This window comes from Lepidochelys kempii, chromosome 8, assembly GCF_965140265.1.
Source record: "Lepidochelys kempii isolate rLepKem1 chromosome 8, rLepKem1.hap2, whole genome shotgun sequence".
In the NCBI taxonomy this organism is placed as follows: Eukaryota; Metazoa; Chordata; order Testudines; family Cheloniidae; genus Lepidochelys; species Lepidochelys kempii.
Genome location: NC_133263.1, coordinates 19,190,227 through 19,212,429, shown reverse-complemented (window position 1 = coordinate 19,212,429; position 22,203 = coordinate 19,190,227). Strand labels below are relative to the sequence as shown.

General features: G+C 40.6%; 1 protein-coding gene across 5 annotated transcripts in view; it reads left to right on the top strand.

Moving 5' to 3' along the window:
- Window positions 1-5,173: 5,173 nt before the first annotated feature.
- Window positions 5,174-22,203, top strand: part of SFXN1 (sideroflexin 1) — a 42,963-nt gene continuing 25,933 nt past the window's right edge. For 2 of the 5 annotated variants that reach the window (XM_073355766.1, XM_073355768.1), the window contains exon 1: window positions 5,184-5,373. The gene's annotated coding sequence lies outside the window, so the exon portion shown is untranslated. Of the gene's footprint in view, window positions 5,374-22,203 lie in introns of all 5 variants that reach the window. The other 3 variants (XM_073355765.1, XM_073355769.1, XM_073355767.1) reach the window with 3 other exon arrangements.

The following is a 22,203-nucleotide window of genomic DNA, read 5'->3' as shown; positions in this document are numbered from 1 at the left end:
AAACTATACCAGGATGCAAGACAGTTTGTCTGTTTTCCATTGTGATCACTTTGAAACAGGGGGCAGGAAAGAGCGGGAGCAGCACAACTGAGTATCTCCCCTAACTTTCAATAATCTCATGAACAATCCAGTCCTTAATTTAAAAACAAAAGCTATGATATGCTATAGGTCAGATGTTAAGCTCTAAAGATCAAGAAAATGTTTGAAATCAAAGAGCCAAATAATTCATACATGATCATGTCAAACATTGGCATTTTTGTTTTTAGAAGAAGCCACTGTGCAAAAATATCTCCAATGATGTTGAGTTGTTTTCAATTACATTTTAGGACCAGGCACTGAGAGTAAATTTCTTTCCTGTCATGGGTTCTTTCCTTCTGCTTTCCTATGAGCATTTCCCTGTTGCTCCTTTTTTCTGCAATATTTATAAAAGCAGAAGTGAAAATGATAAAGTAAATTAAAAAGTCCATTTTTATTGTCAGGACTGGCCTTTGAACCACACATTTTCCTTTGAAGTTTTCATGAAATTGATTGATGATCCAATTTGCTTGTCATCCAGATGAAGTATATAACTATCCCGTTACAGAAGTGACCAGTAATACTGTTAAGTGTTATGTCAGCTTTTTCATTATGCACTTAGCTTCATGATGTGATCCAGAAGACCACTGGTGCCAGCTAGGAAAAGTTCACTATTCTGTGTCAGCAACTCCCATCAGGCCTTACAAAGTCACTACACCCAACACACTGTTTTCATAGTACTTATCCAAAAAGTATCTTGTAAGGTTGCAAATGAAAGCCAATGTCACACTGGTCATTAATATGATTATGAACTGTTTGTACTGACACTATATAAAGAATTATTTGACACTGAAATTAATTATTATACACTGAAATCATGCTTTAAAGTCTGCAACAAGGCAGAGTAGACAAGCAAATCTTCTGCCACACAAAAGCATGTCTATTTACCTATCCCTGTATCCAATGTAAATAAAGCATTGTAAAGCCAACACAATGGAAATCCTGTCTGTATGTGAAGTCAACAAAAAAATAGTGGGGAGAACATGTGAAACCAATGGGGGAAGCACACCAGAGAACAAGCAACAGGGGAGAAGAGTCTTATCTGGGGATGAACTTTAAGAGGGGCATCAAAAAGGTTTACTGGACTATTAGAGGAAGAAAAAAGGACCCCTTTCATATCCTTCACTAAAGAAAGCAAAAAGAGGGTGTTTTTTGCGTTCATGTAAATTGCATCCTGGCCATGTGGGCTTGCGATGCGGAGAGATTGCGTTAGGTGAGAAATTGCTTTGGAGAAGGGTTTTAGCATGTTACAGTTAAGTTTAGACTCTAAGAAGCATATTATCCCTTGTGTTTTACATGTAACCTGTTGTTCTTGTTATCCTTGCTTACAATCTCTTACATTTCAATCTTTGTAATGTGATGGAGTCACACCCGACAATTCTGGAAGAGTGCTCCTGTTGGGTTCCGTGAGATGGGTGGGCACAGGGCCGCCCACAGCTAAATGCCCCTCCCTCAGCCTAGGGGAGGAGCCACTGAGCCAGGGACTCAAATAAATAAGGGGGACAACAGAAGAAAAACAAGGACAGGTGTGAAGGTCAGAGGGTCAAAAGTAGGGAACCTGACGGGGACACCAAGCAGAGAACCCTGGCCAGCGCCTCAATCTGGAAGAACGGTCCTGTTGGGTTCCAGGAAGTGGGCAGGTGCAAATTATGGACATCTGCATCTAATTAAGGGCATACAATGACCTTTAAAAACCCCTTTTAGTGGGGGGGTGAGAGGAAGGATGAGAAGCAAGCTACAGAAGGCTTTTTTGCAGTGAGGGGAAAAGGGCTTCTCCTAGGTAAACAGATGTTTCTTCTCCATATGGGGAAATCTTGTGTTTGTTTCTGTTTGGAGAGGTTCCCCATGTAGCTGGGCCCAGAGTGGGTTAGAGATGGTGGCTGGCAATTAATAGCCAGCTTATTACCCAGTGGGATTTGGGAAAACCCAGTGGGATTTGGGAAATGTATTTTTTTGTTTGTTTAAAGAAGTCCCTTGGGCTAACCCTGTCCATATTGTAAACAAACCAATGTGAAGTAATACCACAACTCCAATGCCAGAGAGAGAAATGCTGAGCCCTCATGTGATGAAACAGGTGCATTATCACAGCACATAAACTCATATTTGTGTAAGCAGAGTCAGGATGAACTCCACCCTGACATCTGGTGGTGAGTTGTGGCAAGTGGTGGAAAAGAACTTCAGGGGCTGATCTCATTTGCATAGGCACACTCACCTCGCCTAGCATGAGCCCATAGCTGCCGAAATGGTCACTTTCGCTGCTGTGGGATCGCCAGTTTCTCTGTTATTGGGGCAGGATGAATAAATTGTTATTATCCTGATTATGTGAATCAAAGACAGTGCAACTGTACTTGGCTTTTTGTTATGGTGGAGGGACTCGCCATCAACTAAGTAGCACTCGCTAGGCAAGGGACATGGGTTCCAAAACTCTGTGAATGGAGAGAGAGGTTGGGGACAAGTATTAATATGGTGGTATGAGTCCCTGATGAGGGTCCTACATGCCAATTGCTCTTCTTCCTTTTCCTTTCTTCCCTCTTCTCCCCACTCTTCCCCTCCTCCCCCCCCTGTGGAATTTCAGAGCCAGTATTGTTCCATTAGGAGTTTAGTTACAGGCTGCTGAGCTCAATTCACTTTGGGCCAATGCTGCACCAGCACTGAGGCTACCCTACTACAAGCTGAAATCATGACAAAGCTGAAATCACTGATTGTTGTGTTAAGTAGTGGGGGGGCCTGAAGATATATTGCAGAGCAATTTTTGGGATGTCTGGAGCAGCTCCCGTGGGGGGGGAGGGGTGCTAGCAGAGCGATTTGTGGGTCAGCTGTTAGAGCGGAGCAGAGCCCCACGGACGGGTGGGGCAATCAGCTTCAGACCACGTAAGGTGCCCCTTAGCCCTCCCATTTCCACCTAGGCTGGGAGGTAAAGCTCTGCAGATAAACTTTCAAACTCTGCACTGACCAGGGACAGAGACTTTTGGGTTGTTGGACTTTGGGGACTTTGGGTGACTTTTGGTTTGCTGGACTCAAGAACCAAAGGGAAAGAACACGGCCCAAATTTGCTTGGGATGGGTTTTGCTCATGGGTTGTGTTATGAATCCTGTTGGTGGTGTTTCCCCAACATAATGCCACATTGTTTCTCTCTGTTATTAAAAGGCTCTTGCTACACTCAGACTCTTTGCTTGCAAGAGGGGAAGTATTGCCTCTTAGAGGCGCCCAGCAGGGGTGGTATATATTTGTCCCAGGTCACTGGGTGGGGGCTCGAGCCTGTTTTGCATTGTGTTATTGGAATGGAACCCCTAGATACTGAACCCGGCCCTTGTTGTTGCCAACTCTGACGGGCAGAAGGGTTACATTTGTTTTCACTTTAAGTAGATTCCAGTGCTGTGCTGTTATAAAGGATCTGATCCTGAGTTGTGCCAGCTAAGCAGTGTGCACGCTCTCTCTTTGAAGACAGCTTACCTTGTTATTGCTGTGAGTGTCTTGTGACACTGGCTGGATACGACAGCAGGGCTAGGATGTTGATATGTGTCTGTCACTAGCCTGCAAGAGGGTGCTTGGCTGTGACCAGAGGCTGTTGGTTTCAGGGAACAGAACGACAGCAGGCATTAGGCAAGACTCTCCACACTAAGAGCAGGTGGTGAGGTGTCTCACAATCGGAAGTACCCCTGCATGAGCATTACATGTGACATGTGATATCCCAGCAGCTTCACGTTATGTTAAACTGAAATCTGCTAGCCTGTAAGTATTCTGCCTGACAGGGCTGGCACAAGGTGAACTGTCCTGATGTCCCCTCTGCCCTTTTCATACTGGCAATCTCAGACTACTTAACATCAAGGAGGAATTCAATAAGAAACTTGTGAATGCAATGCAGGCCTTATGAGCAAACTTACAATAGGAAATCAGTGGGGGCAGAACATGTCTCCTCCTGAGCAGCCTTAAAATGCCATACCAGCGCACACAGCTACCATGCTGATGAGTGTGGAAGGGCTAGGCAGATACCCATGCCTTGCAATAGAAAGCCTGATTTGCTGCAGCACAGAAGTGCAAATACATATTTGGGGATTCACTGTATGAGCTTTGAACACCTGAAGTGTTGATTAGATCCTGGACCTATATATCTAGATCTGATTTATCTTAGAAGCAAATGTTTCAAGAAAAGCTAACACACACGACTTCACAGAAGTGTGAGTAACTCATCTAAATCAAACAGAAAAGGAGGACTTGTGGCACCTTAGAGACTAACCAATTTATTTGAGCATGAGCTTTCGTGAGCTACAGCTCATTTCATCGGATGCATTGTAGCTCACTGTAGCTCACAAAAGCTGATGCTCAAATAAATTGGTTAGTCTCTAAGGTGCCACAACTACTCCTTTTCTTTTTGCGAATACAGACTAACACGGCTGTTACTCTGAAACCTGTCATCTAAATCAGTTGAAAATTAATCTTTTGTTTGAATGTTTAACGAAAATTAATGTTTTGTTTAGCACAGCTTCAAGTACCTGAAGACCTACAAATATAATTTTGAATTTACCTTGTTCATTTTAATTACAGATAATTGCATGTATTAAAAAAAATAATAACAACAAACCCTAGCGAGGTTTCTGGCTGTTCCAGGTCTCCCAGGCCAGCGTTGCTTTGGAGGCAAGTGTCAGATTTTGAAATGACACCTTCAAAATTGCAAAACTTTAATTGTGGAAAGATGATTGTAATGGGGCCCTTCTCGGACCCGGGCACCCTACAGGCCTCACGGGGATGGGCGGGCAGGGTAGGTGCTGGACCGAGGGATGCTGAGGGCGCCGCCGCACCCCCCGGCTTGACGTGTTTTACATCATCCACAGGGTTGACAGTTCGGGTCACTGGCTCCCAGCACCCCGGCTCTACCCATTGTTCCAGCCCCGCGGGCGGGGAGCGGAGCAGGGACTGTGCTTAGCCAACCTCTCACCGGGTTTGGGGCGGCGCAGGGAACGGGGGAAGGGCAGTGCCCTCTCCCCCCCCCCCCCCCGGGGCTGCCGAGGGGCCTCATTACAGAACAGATATAACAAGCTACGGCTAATACCAATGATTTCCCCCACCCACCCGGCTGCCTGCCCCGCCCAGCTTTTCCCCGCCATCCGCTTCCCCCTCCCCCTTCCTGCCCCACTGCTCCGGCCTTGCTGCCCCCGTCTCCACCGGGGCCTGCCCCCTCCCCCGCTCGTCTCGTCTCGTCTCCTCCCCTCGCCGGGCCGGGCGCCCGCCTCCCGCTCCCGCCTGCCCGGCACTGGCTGACTCTCTTCCGGCGGCGGGCTGTGCGGAGCGGCGGGCGCGGTGAGTACGCGACAGCGGGAACCCCGCAAGGGTTAACGCCACCTGCCCTCCCCATCCCCGGGGCGCTGGGGCAGCCTCCCGGGGGCGGGCGGGTTAAGCTTCCTGCCGCAGCCCCCTCCACGCGCGGCGGACTGGGGGCTCCTCTGCCGGGCAGCCCCCACTGCAGCGAGCCCCTTCCCGGGCAATCGCATCCCCAAAAGACCGGTGACTGGGTGGCAGCTTCCTGGGGGAAGAGGGGGGGGTAAATCCAAATGCAGAGTCCCTCCCCTCCAAGCAAGAGGGAGGCCTGGGGGTCACCCCTAATGCAGCAACCTCCCTCCAGATTGGAACCCCCCCTCCAATTAATAAATAGGCATGACATTGCAGAGTGAGCGGGGGGGGGGTCCGTGTTTGGCCCGTACCCTCCAGGGTTGGCTAGTAGCATGCCCAGGGGGACCGGTGGGTTCCTCTGTGCTGGATCTATTGCTCCTCGTGTACACCCCACCTATACGGACTCGACTAATGCACCCGGCTTGGGGAGGGATGTATAATCAAGATGAGGGCATTAAGGAGGCGGGGGGGTGGGGACACAGATTTATACCTAGGCACAATAAAGATCCTCAGTTTCAATCCTTTCCGGAAAAGATGCGTTATAATGGGGAAAAGTACCACGATGAGGGCCACCTGAGTGTCTAGATAAAGAGAAATAACCCCTGCTTCAGTTTCCTGTTGACATAGATAAGGGGAAGAAAACGCATTAACCCTCCGGAAGAGGCAATCATAGTTGCCTTTGGGGATGAAATGAAGAGTTTGAAATAACTGTTCCTTAACAAAGAAGCTCTTTGAAAAAACAGGGGAGAAATGTGTGGTGAATGCCTATGTGCGTGGTTCAGGGGCGGCAGGGATCAGAGGAGGGGTTGTAAATTGACAGCACGCTGCCGAGCTGGCTGCTGCTGCTGCTGCTGCAAACCTCTAACATCTGGAAGTGGCTTCAGTGCAGAATGATGAAATCTCCCTCCAAGTTACACACCAAAGATGGCTGCTGTATTGAGGAGCCGTCTCAGCAGCAGGCCCTATCCATTTAACACAGACTACAGCTTTTGTTGCTAGGCTACAAACAGGACTGACTTTTTGCCTTATAAATCTATGTGGTAGTGGTGTTGTGATGGGAGGGGCTGGTGCTAGCATGTGATGTGTTTTTATTAATGCCCTTGGGAAAGTAGACATTTGCAATCAAAGCTTTCTGGTTTCTACGGATATTTACCAGCAAATGCTATTTTAGGGGAGAAAAAAATCTGGCTACTCATTTGTAATTTTCTTTCTCACTATCTTGCTCTGCTGCTGACTCCTAGTTATCATCTTTTTAAACTGGGGCTGCCAGCATAACGCAGAGAGGGAACAGCACTGCTAAATGACAGAGATAAATCTGAAATATGCTGAAAATTTGGCATCATGTAAAGACGCTCCTCTCCCCAAAATTATCCTCCCTTAAAACAAACTAGCACTAATGATACTCAAAATGAGAGGTGTTGGCCTGATGTCTCTGGAGCCTGAAGTCTTTTTATCATCAGAACAGTTACAGTAGGAGTAGTTGCAGTGTGTGCCGCCCCATCATTGCCTTGTCAGACTGCCTCAGCCTTGAGGTAGAGGGGTCACCTTTTCCAGGTGGCAGGGAGTAGTTCGGTCCCCAGGGTCTTCAGGCTTGGCTACTCCACAGAAACTGTCAAAAGACACGTCATTGTGATGGGCATTTTCAGGTCTGGGGGAAGGATAATCCATATCCATTGGGGACAAGACTGAGACTACCCAAAAAGAGTACGTCTACTCAGTAGTTAAACACCTGTGGCTGGCCTGGGTCAGCTGACTCGGGGTCAGGCTGCAAGGATGTAAAATTGCTGTGTTGGGCTCTGGGATCCAATGAGGTAGGGACCAGGGGTCTCAGAGCCCAGACTCCAGCCCAAGCCCGGACATCTACACAGCGATCTTTAACTCTGCAGCCCAAGCCAGAGTCAGCTGACCTGGGCCAGCCATGGCCATGCCGCAGGTCTTTAATTCTAGTGTAGACATACGCAAAAAAGGTGACCAAGGTCGGATCACTTGATGATGACCTGTTCTATTCATTCCCTCTGGGGCACTTGGCATTGGCCACTGTCGGAAGACAGGATACTGGGCTAGATGGCCTTTGGTCTGACCCAGTAGGGCCGTTCTTATGTTCTTGAAAGGGCAGTGTGTTAATTTCAAAATTAAGGTACTGAGAATGGTTAGCAAATTTTTATAGCATTAGCATCCTTATAAATCATGCTGTGATGTTTGGCGCATCATAATAAATTATAAGGGTGTTGGCTCAAATTAATAGCTACTGCTATTAGCTTAAATGAGCTTTTGCATCACAGCAGTTTGTTTTCATGCCATCTCCCATTCTGATGGGCGAGGTTGCACAGGGCTTGAAAAATGTACCTAGCATCATAGGTGGCAGGTATAATAGGCCAGGGGAGGCTTTGCCTCCCGTAGCGCTGCCACTGGACACCGGTTGCAGGTTCAAGGGGGGAAATGTTTGCTTTTTATTATACTCCATGCGGGTTCCTTCCCTGTCTCATGCAGGTCAAATACATCCCTGCTAGTCTTTCTCTGGAAGCACTCTGCTTCTCCAGTTAAAGCTGGACCTCCCACACAACCTGCCTCCTCCCCATTCAATTTATGCTGGTCAGACACACAGTGTCCTCTGCTGGAGTGGCAGGAAGACCCTTGGCTTATTAACAAAGCCTGCTGCTATGGTGACAGGCATCTGGGGCCATTCTGTTGGATTTCATTCTGCTCAAAACCAGGGAGCATCAGGCTGAGGATCAGGGGGATGTTGGATAGAGTGAAGGAGAGAAACAGTGGGTCCCCTGTCTGCCAGCACAGCAGAGAATGCTTGAATAAGGAGGCCCTACAAAGCAGAAGGGTTGGGGGGGAGGAGGCTTTGCTGACACCAATTCAGCAGATCCCTCGTCTGGGATTATTGCCCCCCCACTAGTGCCTTTGCCTAAGGTTTTGGAGGTGGCAGTCCCCATTGTACATAAACGCTGCCTCCTCAATCATTAGCAGTGTTGGAACCGTCCCGCCCACCCATCATAATAACATTAGATGTCCCCTTTTTACTCTGGAGCTAGAGATGTCCATCTGTAGAGTTAGGAAGGCATCACTGCATCAGTTTATACTTGGTTCACATTTAGAAGTTTATGTTCACAATTATACGGTCTGGAAACTTTATTTTATTTTTATTTTATTCAATGAACACTTGGATTCTGCAGAAACTGGTAACACTTGTACAGAGAAGATTTCTGCTCACCCAGGAGTTAATGAATTTGTCACTGTGATTTTAGTAACCAGTACAATTTAAAATGTTCTAAAATCTTAAATTCTGACTACAGCTAAATTCAGTGCTTTTCATTTGTATTTTAATGTGAGTAAAAAAGTTACCAAGTGTATCACCCTTCAAAACCTCATCTAATCTGTGACTAATTGAATCACATATAGTTGCTGCTTCGTTTGTGACTCTTGCTTCAGGTTACAAAGTAGCTATAGAACATTTTACATTTAATAAAGGAAAAAGTGAACTTTGAAACATTACAGTTGAGAGTTTAATTCCTGATGACTTCTGAACGTGCAGTTTTCAGACCCGTTGCAGCTACTGTTGTTATCCTTTAAACAAAGTTTAAAGTCTTCCCGCTGCTGCTGATCCCATGGTAAAACTAACAGTAGCCTTTGTACTAAAAACTGTTGTTTAGACTTTGCTCTGGTTTGTGATTTCATTTTCAGGGGAGGACGCTGTCACTTCTTACGATATTTTTAAAATTTATTCCCCATTAAGTTTGGTACAGGACACTTGAAAAAAAATTGCAGATGTTTCCATCTTATCAGAGAGTAAGTCAGAAGGGGCAAACTTGAGTGTGTTTGGTAGTATTGCTTTTAGATGCCCCTTCAAATTACCCTCCTAAATACCAGTAGGGGATCAGAAAAGATAAAAACTATTAAATGAAGTTTCTGTCAAAAACTGATTTTAAAAAATTAGCCAATTAAAAAATGAGTTGAGAGTGTCCCTTAAAGAGTTCTAATCTGTTATGCACAAACATCTTTTATAATGTCTTCTAAAGTGCCATGCACACCTAACTATATATGAAGATAAGGGCCCACATCTGAGAAGTCTAATCTGAGGCCATGATTCTGCTAAGAATTGCATATGGACTACTCACAGTGCATCAAGTTAAGCACAGGCATGGGTTGTTGTTGGGGTTTTGGTTTTTTTGTTTGTTTGTTTGTTTTTGCAGGACTATGGCATCCCTCGTCCCAACCAATGAAACTACTCACACACTTAAAATTATGTCTGTTTGTCATTGTTTGCAAGACCTGGGCCTAAATGGAACATAATGTAGACAAAGGAGGAGGAAGAGATGCAGGAGAGAAAGTTATACATAACTTTATGCATCTGACTTCTTTCTTAACAACATCTTTAAGATTGTATTAAAGTTAGACTAAACTGACATAGGAGAAGTTTTTTTACCCAACTAACTTAATCTGGAGGCAATGTGGTCCAGTGGATAGGACATTGGACCTGACCACTGGATGACACTGTTGTAGGAGACCTAGTTTATATTTCCAATTTTGTCATTGCCTTTCTCTCTGTCCTTTGACACGCCGTCAAGCCATATAACCTCTCTGTGACTCAATTTCGCTATCTGTAAATTCAAGATAATGATTCCTTCTTTCATGAAGCATTCTGAGATCTATAAGTGAAAAGTGCTTAATAAATATTGTTGTTTATGATATTTTTCCTCATAATCTTGAATTCTGGATTAGAACCATCTGGATCTATATGTCTGAGTTTTATTAAAAAGTAAATATACTTTGAATTCAAGTGGTGGGTGTGTTGTGTTTCTGGAATCAGTGAAAAAATTTTATTGTCAAAAAGTAACAAATAAAAAAATACATGTTTATATATCCACAGCAGAAGCAACTGTTTAACTGTGTTATACAAAAATATCTTTGGGGTTTTTAATACTTTCCCATAGTGCATGTCCTTGCATTGTGACAATCACTTCAGCTTGACTGTTCAGTGTGAATTATGTAAATAGTTGACATGTCTGCATAATTAATTTTGTTTTTCAGCATCTCTGCTCATGAGCTATTTGAAAAGGAATGCTGACAATAACTGGAAGTTGAATACCTGATGAGATAATTGTGCTGCTTGTGTTTAATTTTCTCAGATTTTGAAGCCTCAGGGATGAAAATGTTGTGGCGCTATTGATTCAATACTCTTATTAAATAGATTATTCCACTTCTGATGGTGTTTATTAAATAATGTAATCTCTGGAGGTGATAAAATAAGATGCCAAAAAAAGAGCAGTAAATGATTTGATAGCTGTTGAGCTCTGGCTTCATCAGATGGCTGTAGCTGCTGAAATCTTTTTACAAGATTCGTTCATTTACTTCCCATGCATGCTCCCTTTAAAAACTTTTCATTGCATTTATCTGATTTCCTGAGTTATCTTAATTTTATGTAACCAAAATGTTCATTATTTTTCTTTTTTTGGACAATTTTATTAGTCGTAATATTCAGGTACAGATTTTGTATCACTAAAGACATAGTTCTGATCACAGTATAAATCAGGAGTAACTCCATTGGAGTGGAGTTAAACAAATGGAAAACTGGTGTAAGTGAAATCAGAATCAGGTCTTACATAATTTGTTATAAAATTTATTTGATCACTTCTGGTGTTGGATTTTTGTGCCTTCAGACTGGTTAAGTCTGGCATTCCTCTAGGGTAATTTAAAACTAGCTTCTGAAAATTAATGTATCTGACTAAGATAGAGCTGATTAAAATACTGTTACAAGACCGCATGAATACAAGGTATTGTACCAGTTCAAAGGATCTTTGGCTGCAGGCTCATTATTTCACCAGAAAAGAGAATTATGCCTTCCAGTTAAGTAGGGCATCTTCAGTACATTTAAAAATAGCCATGATAAAAATACCTTTGTGGACAGTTCCCATTTCTTGCTTCACAGTTGAAGTATTTTTTGTATATAGGAGTATCTTTAAGTATAGGGATAGTTTCCAAAGTATTTGTTAAAACACTTGGCTTGTATAGTTTAGTTTGTATGGGATTTTATGTACATCTTCACTATTTACTAACCGTGGATGATAAGTTATGCAGAACAGGAAAGAAATACATGAACTGTTTTTTCCATTCAGACTGTTGGCATCTACCTCTCTGTTGTTAACAGATGGTCTACCAACCAGCAAAACAAAACAAAAATTGGGATTTTACAATCCCAATAGCACCAAGGACAATACTACTATGTCAAAAATATTTCTGTGAAAAGTTTGTAAATTTGGCAAGACAAGGAAATATCCTTGCTCTTTGTTAGGTGTATACCATTTTAACAGTGCTTTCCACTGTGAAATCAGAAAGCTTAGCAGCCTCTTTTTCAACTCTTAGGTGACTGCAAAGTGTGGGCTACTTACACTATTGCTCTTTATGTGTTAAGAGGACTTAAGGTTTCATTACACTCAGATAAATTTATTGTCTGAAGTATATAGAATTATCTTGAATCAATGCGTTTTCACTTGATACAAACTGTCTTCTTTGCTCCTTGGATTGTATCCATCACATTACTGGATGATACGATGTATTTTAGATTTTTCATACTTGCTTTTATTTTCTCAAGATTTGTGCATCTGCCAAATATACCATAAACAGAAAAAAATCCAGAGGGGGAAGAAAACTTTGTTTTCTTAGGCAGCTGCTAATTAAGTTCCCCATCTTTCACTGAACTCCATGTGGACTGACAGTTGTGCCCACACCGAGCTCCAAGCAGGATTGGGGCTAAAAATGGTGAACATAATTGTCATTGGTTTTCATTGTTCATGAATCATTTAACATTTTGAAATGTTTTACCTGTAGTAATGAAAAATATGGTGTTACAATAATTTTTAAAAGATAAGTAATGAACATTCTCTGCCATGAAATTTATCATTCTTTCCTTGGTGCATTAAGTTAATGTGACGGTGAATAAAAATCGATATTTTTTTGAAAAAATCACAAAGATCAGATTTTTTTATTAAATCAGATTATTTTAATTTGTTAAATTATTTTTTCTTTTTAAAAATACACCTCTTTAAAATATGCTAGGGCCTAATATTATTATTTCTTAAACATTTTAAATAAAAAATAAATATGCTGAATCCATGAGCATCTATCAAAACTTTGAGTTCAAGGCTTCTTTTCTATGTAAAGAAAGAATCGGGGGGAAAACATTTAACTTTTGAGATCAAGCTTTGTGAATATGGCACAATAGACAGTAGAGTTTGATCTTGTGCTGGTGGGTACAAGACTCTGATGTCATCATAGGGGCCCAGCCTCTAATTCCAGGAAACACCACCAGGTATCTCGTTAGGATCATCCACTGAGCCAACCTGGGTGGTTTCATACTCCTGTTTTTTTGGCTTCGCCCTAATGGAGCTCTGATTTGACTCAGTTCTCAAATTATGAATATTTATAACCCCACCCAGCATGGAAACTTACTCTCCAGCACATGGAAAAAAACCTGATGTTTATGTATCCAAAATATTTAAGGTTAGTTTGTTTAATCAAAATAATCTTATATGCTGTTTTGTGTGTTTAATTAAATTCCAGTTACCATCCTAATGCAGCTTGATGCAAATCATGATCAAAATGTTAATTAACTAGTAAATAGGCAATATATCATTTGCCATTTTCTAACATACTAAAAATGTATGTATTAATAAGAATCTGAAAATATTAAACTATATAATTGCTTAAATAAATATATATAGTTATAGTGTACCCTCCTAGGTAGCAAAAAGATGGGCCAAATCTAGTGTAAAGGTTCTGTTTAGCTGTAAATCAATATGTTTTAATGGTCAGATCAACCAATGGGAGTGCGTCTTTCTTTAGAAAATAAGTTTAATCCACTTTTCCATTTCCAGTTGATGATTTATCGAGGCTTTCCACTTGGTGATTAAAATTGCAATTTCAATAGCCTTGATTTAAATCAGTCTATCAAATGAAACAGTGTTGTTGGCCCTCTTCATCTTATTTAATTTGTAGTCATTTGAACATTCATCCTCAAGGAAAATGTAAACACTTGTTTTTGATAGAGGTGGCTCATTCCCATATGAAGGGTGTTTGTGGATGCAAAAGTGTCTGAGTGTAATTTACACAGAGAGGGTCCTACTTTAACAGACACATTATACCCCTTGTTAATTTCTTTTACAACTATAGATCTTAACCTCCTTGTGTAAATTACAGGAGTTCAGGCTTGCGTATTCTCACTTATAAGTCAGTAACTTACAGTTCACCTCTGAATTTGGCCTATTGAATTTGGCAGGATGGAAGCTGACTTAAAATTTTACATGCTCCACACCTCTCAAGGAAATTCTAGATATTTTCCCGTCACTTTAGTGCTGGTTGTATGATCAGAAGAAACACTAATATTTAAATGAATGCGTAACTTTACAATGTTAGCATTACTTTGATGATTAAACCAACATTCATGCAGCAGAAGATTTTGTGTACAGTCCCTGGCACTGTGTGAACCTTATGTAAATGTCAGTACCTTTGTAAAACAAAATGACACTTTGAAATGAATACAGCTTCTCTTTGTAGACCTCTTTCTTAAATATGGGAAAGATTATATAGCACTGTGGAAGAATTCATCACATTAAGTGTTAGAGATTAAAAAGGAGCTATTTGCAACAGTGAATCAAAGCAAAAGTTCATTACCTTAAATATATGAAACAGGTCAAATTGGCTTCTTTCAATTTACTGTACATTACAAGCTAACAAAATCTGAAAATTGTACTAAACTGTTAGTCAATGAACAGATAATTAATTGTGTTTCTTATTAATGTAGGTTTACATTTTTATTTATTATTTGAATGCTGGTAATATTGTTGATGCTATATAGAATTTAAAGGAAGGTACAGCACATGCCCCAGGAAGCTTGGAAAGAGTACAATTTAGATACACAACATGCTGGGTCTCAACATATGGAAGTAGCAGGATTTATTCTTTTCCCCCCTCTCTTTTTCTAAGCAGTATTTTATTCTTAGTAAAATGTATCTGCCCCTACTGTATAATGATTTGGCCAGACAAGTTTCTCACATATGATCAAACATTACCTACGTGGATCTGGTAGAATCACCTGCATCAGTATCAATAGTCTACCTATTAAAATTCCTAAAATAAAGTACCAGTTTATGCTTAATTGATACATCTCCCAGAGATCAAATTGATACCTAATGATATCAGTGGCACTGAGTCTTGCTTAATTACTTTTGGTCCTCTTGAAAATTGCTTGGAAGTTTCAGCTAACGCTTAATGTGTGCGCCCTTTTTGAGTAAGGCAGGACCAAGAGAGCATAAGATGCTTTTGATGCACTCTGTGGGCTGACTCAGTTTATTTCCACATGCTAATTAACAATCTGTAAAGCACATTAGATGACAAGTGGGAATTCTTTTTCTTCCTTCCCTCCCTCCCCCAACTGGATAATTTGTGAGAATTTATTTACTACACTATCATAGAGCAGTGGTTCCCAAATTTGTTCTGCCGCTTGTGCAGAGAAAGCCCCTGGCGGGCCGGACCGGTTTCTTTACCTGCCGCGTCCACAGGTTCAGCCGATCGCAGCTCCCAGCGGCCACGGTTCGCTGCTCCAGGCCAATGGGAGCTGCTGGAAGCGGCAGCCAGTACGTCCCTTGGCCCACGCCACTTCCAGAAGCTCCCATTGGCCTGGAGTAGCGAACCGCGGCCACTGGGAGCCGCGATCGGCCGAACCGGCGGACGTGGCAGGTAAAGAAACCGGCCCAGCCCGCCCGGGGCTTTCCCTGCACAAGCGGTGGAATAAGTTTGGGAACCACTGTCATAGAGTATGTAAGTAACTGCTGTAGCAGAGATGGTTAAAGATTAGTATTCAGACATTCTGGGTTCTGTTCTTGGCTCGGACTTGCCTTGTAGCCATGAGCAAGATATTACTGCTTTGCCTCAGTGTCCTTATCTTTAAAATGGGGGAAATGATACCTCACAGAGGTGTTGAGAAACCTGATAAGTGTTGTCAAAGGTCTTTTGAGAACCTTGTTGAAAGTCACTGTATAAAAGTAAAGTATTATTAGATTTTACTGGTCTATTAGCAGTTACTTAGTTATCATGAAGAGTACCTTCAGCATTTCAAAGTACCTTTGTAAAAAGCCTGTCATTGTGCCAACTTGTTTCTTTTGAAGTTCATGAATTAGAAAGGTGTTCCGCTTTTTGGTGAAGGAAGGTTGCCAACTCTCTCTAAAAAAAATGCAAAGAGACAGTGCTGTCTCCTAACTAAGATTCCCTTCCAATATAATAATAGAAGTAGAGTCCCCAACCTCCCACCCGCATATTGAATTGGTTTTATTATCCTTCTAGTATCCTGGGGGACTTTGAGCTTCTCTTGTGTAAACTGACTGTGGAACTTTGAAATATGAGAGATAATGTAAGTTATCTGTATATTTAACATGTACTGAAACTATATTTACAGTACGTTTGGCCAACAGTGTTAGTGCTCTTTGAGTCCCCTGGTTTATGGTTACTTATTTTAGTAAATATACAGTAGTTTTGAATATATTTACGGTACTTGGAAAAATCCCCACTTTCCTGGATCTCTCTCTGAAAAGGAAAAAGTGAAGTTCGTAATGGAACGAAGTTATGACAGAAAGGAAGAAAGAGGTAGTAAGTAGAGCTGGTACAATAATAAGTGACTATATTTTTAAAAGTTCACTGGTAATTATTGAATAATTCGGTTGACCTATACTCCTATGCAGTATTAGACTGACTCCTTAATTGGTCAAAGGATATTTAGTGAATATATCATTTGATGACTACTTGTGAAATTCATTGAATAATTATAAAAAGAAAAGGAGTACTTGTGGCACCTTAGAGACTAAAGGTGCCACGAGTCCTCCTTTTCTTTTTGCGAATACAGACTAACACGGCTGTTACTCTGAAACCTGCCATTGAATAATTACACACAACAAATTTTGTTTTCTGTTATTCAGCTAGGTAATAAAACTGTATTAAATAGAAAGTTGATTATTATGAGTACAATATAGAATTGCAACAACAATCAGCACATAAAGGTGCCATTTAAACTGCAAGGCTCTGGCCTGAAAAGGAGTGGTGGCACTAGTACTTTTAACCTTGGCAAGAAGATGTAGCTCTCGGGCTAATAGGTGTTGGGCATCAACTGCAGTAGATAAACCTTTTTTATCTGGGGACCAATAGTGAATTCTGCTGCAAGTGAGCAGTTCCCAGTTAGGTCAGTGGGAACTCTTCATGTGCCCTAATCATTACTGGAAACTGTGTGTCTTTATTTCATCTTTATGTTTTCGGGTTTCACAAGTTTGTGTTCTATTTCACATTTAGGTCATGTGATTTTTTTCAAGTCCCATCTGTTGGAAAGACCTTGGCACACTTTGCTTTGACAAAGCCAGCATTCAGAATAGCTCTTTTGCCTTTATTGCCAAATAATCCAACCTCTTAATCCAATGCAATTGTCTAAATAAAAGATGTGAGAACATGAACTGCTTTGCGAGTCTTTGAAATGACCTGTGACAGCAGAGGCTTCTGTTTATTGAGACAGTAACAACGTTCCTAAAACAGCATTGCACAAGCAGTGCATCACAGACCTCCTGTTGTAAAATAGCTAGGCTAATAACACTTGTCGAGAGAAACATTTAGATGCTTAAATGATCTTAACACATTAAGAGTATAAACCAGGAAAACAGGCTTAAAGCATCAGACAGTAGTGTTCACTGGCTACAATATGCACTCATGATTTGTGCTTTTTGTTTTTGTTTAGTCAGATGTTTGCAGCCTTTGAGTGAATACCTCTTTATACTGCTAACCTCTGCACTACCAGGACAAAAAAGTGTCTATTTATTTATACAATTTACAGTTTTTCTAGTGCCAGAATAAATTAGGGGACTAGAAACAAAAATACATGTGGTTCCTGACCAGGAGAAATATGTATGCATACTGTAAACTTTGTTTATGAATTTTTAGCAGGATAGCAATCAAGTATTGACTGATGTTTAAGTCAGTAATAAGATTTGTTGTCTAGCACAGTAGAATGTTTGTTAAAGGATAATCTTGGAACTGGCTGAAAACAGAAATCTTTTTAATGTAATGGCTTTGTTATTTCAATCTTCTGTGTTTGACAGTATAGACTAAATGTAAAAATATTATATCATGACAGGAGATGATTTGTTTTTATTTAGATTGAAAACACTATAAACTCAAACCTTTTTTTCTTCTAAAGAATGGTTGTTTAACTGAAAGAAATAGTGTATAATTATCAGGGACATGCATAAAGGAATAGTATTAAGGTAAGTGGGAACAAACTATGACTTCATCAAGGTCATTAACAAGTTTTATTTAACAGTGTTGGTCCTTGTATGGATCATTGGGTCATTCCACTGTTAACCATTTACTGTGCTGGAAGGTGACTCCTAATCTGTTACCTGTCTTTCAACCAGTTTCTTTCTAATCCATGACAGAACTTTGCTTCCGTTGACTACTTAGTTTCCTTCAAAACCTCTTCTGATGGACTTTGTCTATTCTGTTCTGGAAAGCCAAATGAATTGTATTTGCCAATTCTTCTTTTTCCACTATTAAATGTCATGTATAACACAGCTGCTCTGCATACTTGGTAAGATTAGTTGGAGCCAATTTTGCCTTCACGTGTGTGCCAACAGTCATTGATTTTGGTAGGAGATAAACGTGGGCAGAATCTCAGTGACAGGTCTTGTGGGGATTAAAGCTTAGAAAAGTATGGTGTCTTTCATAATATGTGAAATGTAGTAAGCTATGCATGGTGTGTGACCACTAGGCCTTCATTGTAATTTAAATAATAAATAATTATAAAAGCATTCTAAAGGTTCTAGATGCTGTGTAGACATAAAGGAAGACAAAGCCCTTTCCCTGAATATCTTATAGTTTAAAAAATCTTTTCGACATAAGTGCATGGAGAGGGAATATCTTTGTCACAGCCATCAGTTCTCAGTATTAACTTTGTTTACAAAATAAATTTGTAGTCCCCATGACATATTTACAAAAGGATTTAGGGGCCTACACCCCAGATTTAGGTATTACTGTGATGCACAAAACCCGCACTTGGCTGCTGCCTAACTCTTTGAGTGCCTAGGCTCAGTCGTTGCCTACATTTTCACTGTAAAAGTTACGTAGGCACCCAAGTTTCTGCCTCTGGGCATGCACCTAGCTGCCTTAGTGAGGCACCTGGAGGAGGGGTGAGAGACACCTTTTCAAATATCTTCTCAGGCAGAGGGGGGGAATTGAATCAGGGTGAGTACTCTGACCATTGGTCTAAAGATTATAAAGAAAGGTATCTCCCTTTGGCTAGCTTAGGTCACTTCTGACCTAGAGTGCTGGGGCTTTTGTGGATCCCACCTATGTTTCCTCATCTATTGTATAGGGAGTCTAGGGGCCTAACCCAGGGTTTGTAGATTCCAGTGATTTTCTAGGTACCTAAAAGTCCCTTTGTGGATCCGGGCCTGACTTTCGCAAGTGGTTAATTTCTTGATTCCAAGGACTCTGAGGTTTTTTAACCAATAGCATCAGTGGTCTAAATCAGCTTCCTAATCTCCAATATGAATATGGGTGGCACTTTATATCTCTCACAACCTTTTGCTGTTTTGGGCTCCTTAGGATAGGAAGAAGACCAAGAAATTTCTATCTGTAGATAACTTAATTGCTTTTCCAAAGGCTTCCAAAGTGCTCTTGAGGTGGAAAAAAGGACTTTGAGTAACCGTTCATGTCTGTGGGATGTGTTAACCTCTCCACCTTTCATGAATGGACTAGTTCTGTTTTGGTGTAAAATTCGTATGTTGAAGACGTTTTTACAAGTTGTGTAATAAAGTGCTTCTTTTTATACTTTTTTCTCTACACATCTAATTTTGATCAAATAGTCAAATGCAATTCAAACAGCTTTCATAATTTGTGCCTGATCTTTATCCATTAGCGAGCAAGCATCAACTAAGTAAAAAAAGAAGCTAAGTTAAAATGAAAATACTCATCAGAATTTGTTCTCACAGAACTATCCAGGTTCAGTAACACGACAACCCAAGTTTAATTGCTGAACTCCAGTGTATTCACTAATTTTCTCACAATCAGTATTTGACTTGTCTTTGATCAGAATATGAAAGAATGCCGTGTGGAATTTGTGACATACTCTACTACAGTGTAGACTAATGAGCAGCTGTGCCACCCTTGCTCTGCAATCTTGGGTGCTTTATGATGCCTTGCTGAAGCAGTTCCAATCTGTGCTACTCACAAATAGCCTTCCGGCATGCAAGTCACTTCCTGAGTGTCTGTGTGTAACTGCAGCATGCCAGCCACACTTGAATTACACTCTGGCTCTCACTAGCCTTTGTTGTAATGCAGGGTGACCCCAACACACTCCCGGTCTTAAATTTCCCCCCAGAAATGTATGTCTTGTACTGCCCAGCTCTCTCCTGGATAATACAAGTTTAAATGAAATCCGTTATTTCTTTAATGGAAATAATATGCACGCAAGTCACCACCCCAAATGGAGTTTTCCAAACACTTCAGTTTAAACAGTCTGGATTAGATATAACAATTAAACCAGTTTATTAACTACAAAGAGAAGGATTTTAAGTAAGTACAAGTTATGAGACATAAAAGTCAGAAATGGTTACAAGAGAAATAAAAGTAAAACACAACTGATGCCTAACTTAACAAACTATGTTAAATTCAAAGCAAAATTTTCTCACCACATGCTTTCAGCAGTTTTACTGACCAGACTTCTTAGGTCAGGACCCCTTCTCCCAGAATACAACTTTTGCTTCCTTTGGTGCTTCAGGTGCTTTGAATGCAATGGACAGGGAGAGCGAGACGGGTGCCATGGAGTGTTTGTCCCTCCTTTTTATGATGCCAGTCCCCCACTTGAAAAAACATTTCCAGCTGGTACCTGGAGACAAAATGTCCAGGGGGAAGGATGTTCCCTGCTGCTTTTTTCTCACCTGTTTGAGCTTCCTTTGTTTCCCTTCCTGCTTGATGACTCTGTTTACTATATAAATGCAAATTAAGTATTTTTGAGACAGACCTATTTGTCAACCTCAGTTTGGAATACGTATTAATAACGCCATACAGTGGAATCTTATAACTTCACATACAATGTTGCCACACATATTTTATCAGGTCAGTATTCACCAGCAAATTATGAGTTTTCAAATGATACCTTACAAGACATGCCTTGTACAACAATTATTACAGTAGTGTGTAGGCATGTGAATATAGGGGTACATTCTGTCACAGGGGGATCACTTTTTTCCTATGCTTTATGTCTCATACAGTACAAAATATAAAACACACTAGGTTATTACTCTGCCAAGATCTGTATAGAAAAGGCTTGTCTTTTAAAATATATTTGGGCCAAGTTTCAGTGTTGCACCATATCAGGGATAATTTGAAGATCAGTGTTTAAAATATGCTATTTTAAAAGTTATTTTTATTGACCTATCTAGTTTATTTTAAATTCTGCTTTAACATTAGAATATTTCTAACTGACCTAGATCTGATATTTTTAAAGATTTTGTCCTAATACCAAACTTCTCCATTTCTCACGTTATGATGACAGAGGGGGAAGACTGATATAAATTACTGTACAGACAAAACTTTGGAAATTTCTTTTTATCAATTCTCTAGCTATATAAATCCTGTTAAAACTTATCCATATCTGGTTATGTTTATGGCTCTTGAGTGACCCTTAAAAAGGTGTTTGTAGATCAGGCTATGAAAATATTCATATAAATAACAAGGCCCTATCATGAACTTTAATGGTGTGTCTTCTCTTTAATGGGATTTTGCAATATAGATTTATATTTACTCTACCTGTACAAGTTAATTTTGAACAATTATTGAATCAAAATCACACTATATAGTTAATTTTCATCTGATAGAATCTTGAAGCTCCAGTTAGATAATAATGAACCCAACAGGGATGCAAATATCTTCAAGTTTGGCATTTTAACAATTAAAAGTCTTAACTTTTGGAACTTCACCTGAACTATTAACTAGATCTTACTGGTACACAGTGTATTGGTTTCTCCTGACAACAGTACAAATATCATTCTCACAAAACATTTTTCCTTTTCTTAAGTCTAATTAACTTTGGTGGTTTGTTTTGGGTTTTTTATTTGTTTCAGAACATTGAACAGATTGTAGAAATCCACTTTTAACAATGCTATAGTTGATACAGCCTGTATTATACTAGGAACTGCCTTCTTTCATCAGGATGCTAAAATTGTTTTACAGTCAGAAAACTTTTAATTTTCTGGGCCCTAGCCCCTATAGACACGGACATGCTCCATTCCCAGTGACATCAGTGGGAGCTGAGCATGTGCTCTTGCTGATATGATCTTTTGTCTGCTTTTGCCATAGTGTCTCTACAGTGAAACTGTCATTCTCTCAAGGTCTTGTGTTTGATCACATAGTGGATTGTATCTGTTTGCTTTTCTCTTCTTTTTCACTGAAGTCTGTAAGTCTGTGGTTGTTTTCAATACTAGACAGAATATCGTACAGTTTAAAAATTCATGTTTAGAAATGTATTGAAAAAACATTGTTTTTATGGTCCCATATAGGCCCTTAAGAAACACAGTGGTTTGTCTTTAACATCACTTCTCAGTTAGATGTATAAATTTGTTTATTAACCCCAACCAATCATTATTCATTAGCATTTTCCATATACTTATTTAGTGATTAGACAGAATGAATGGTTGAGCAGAT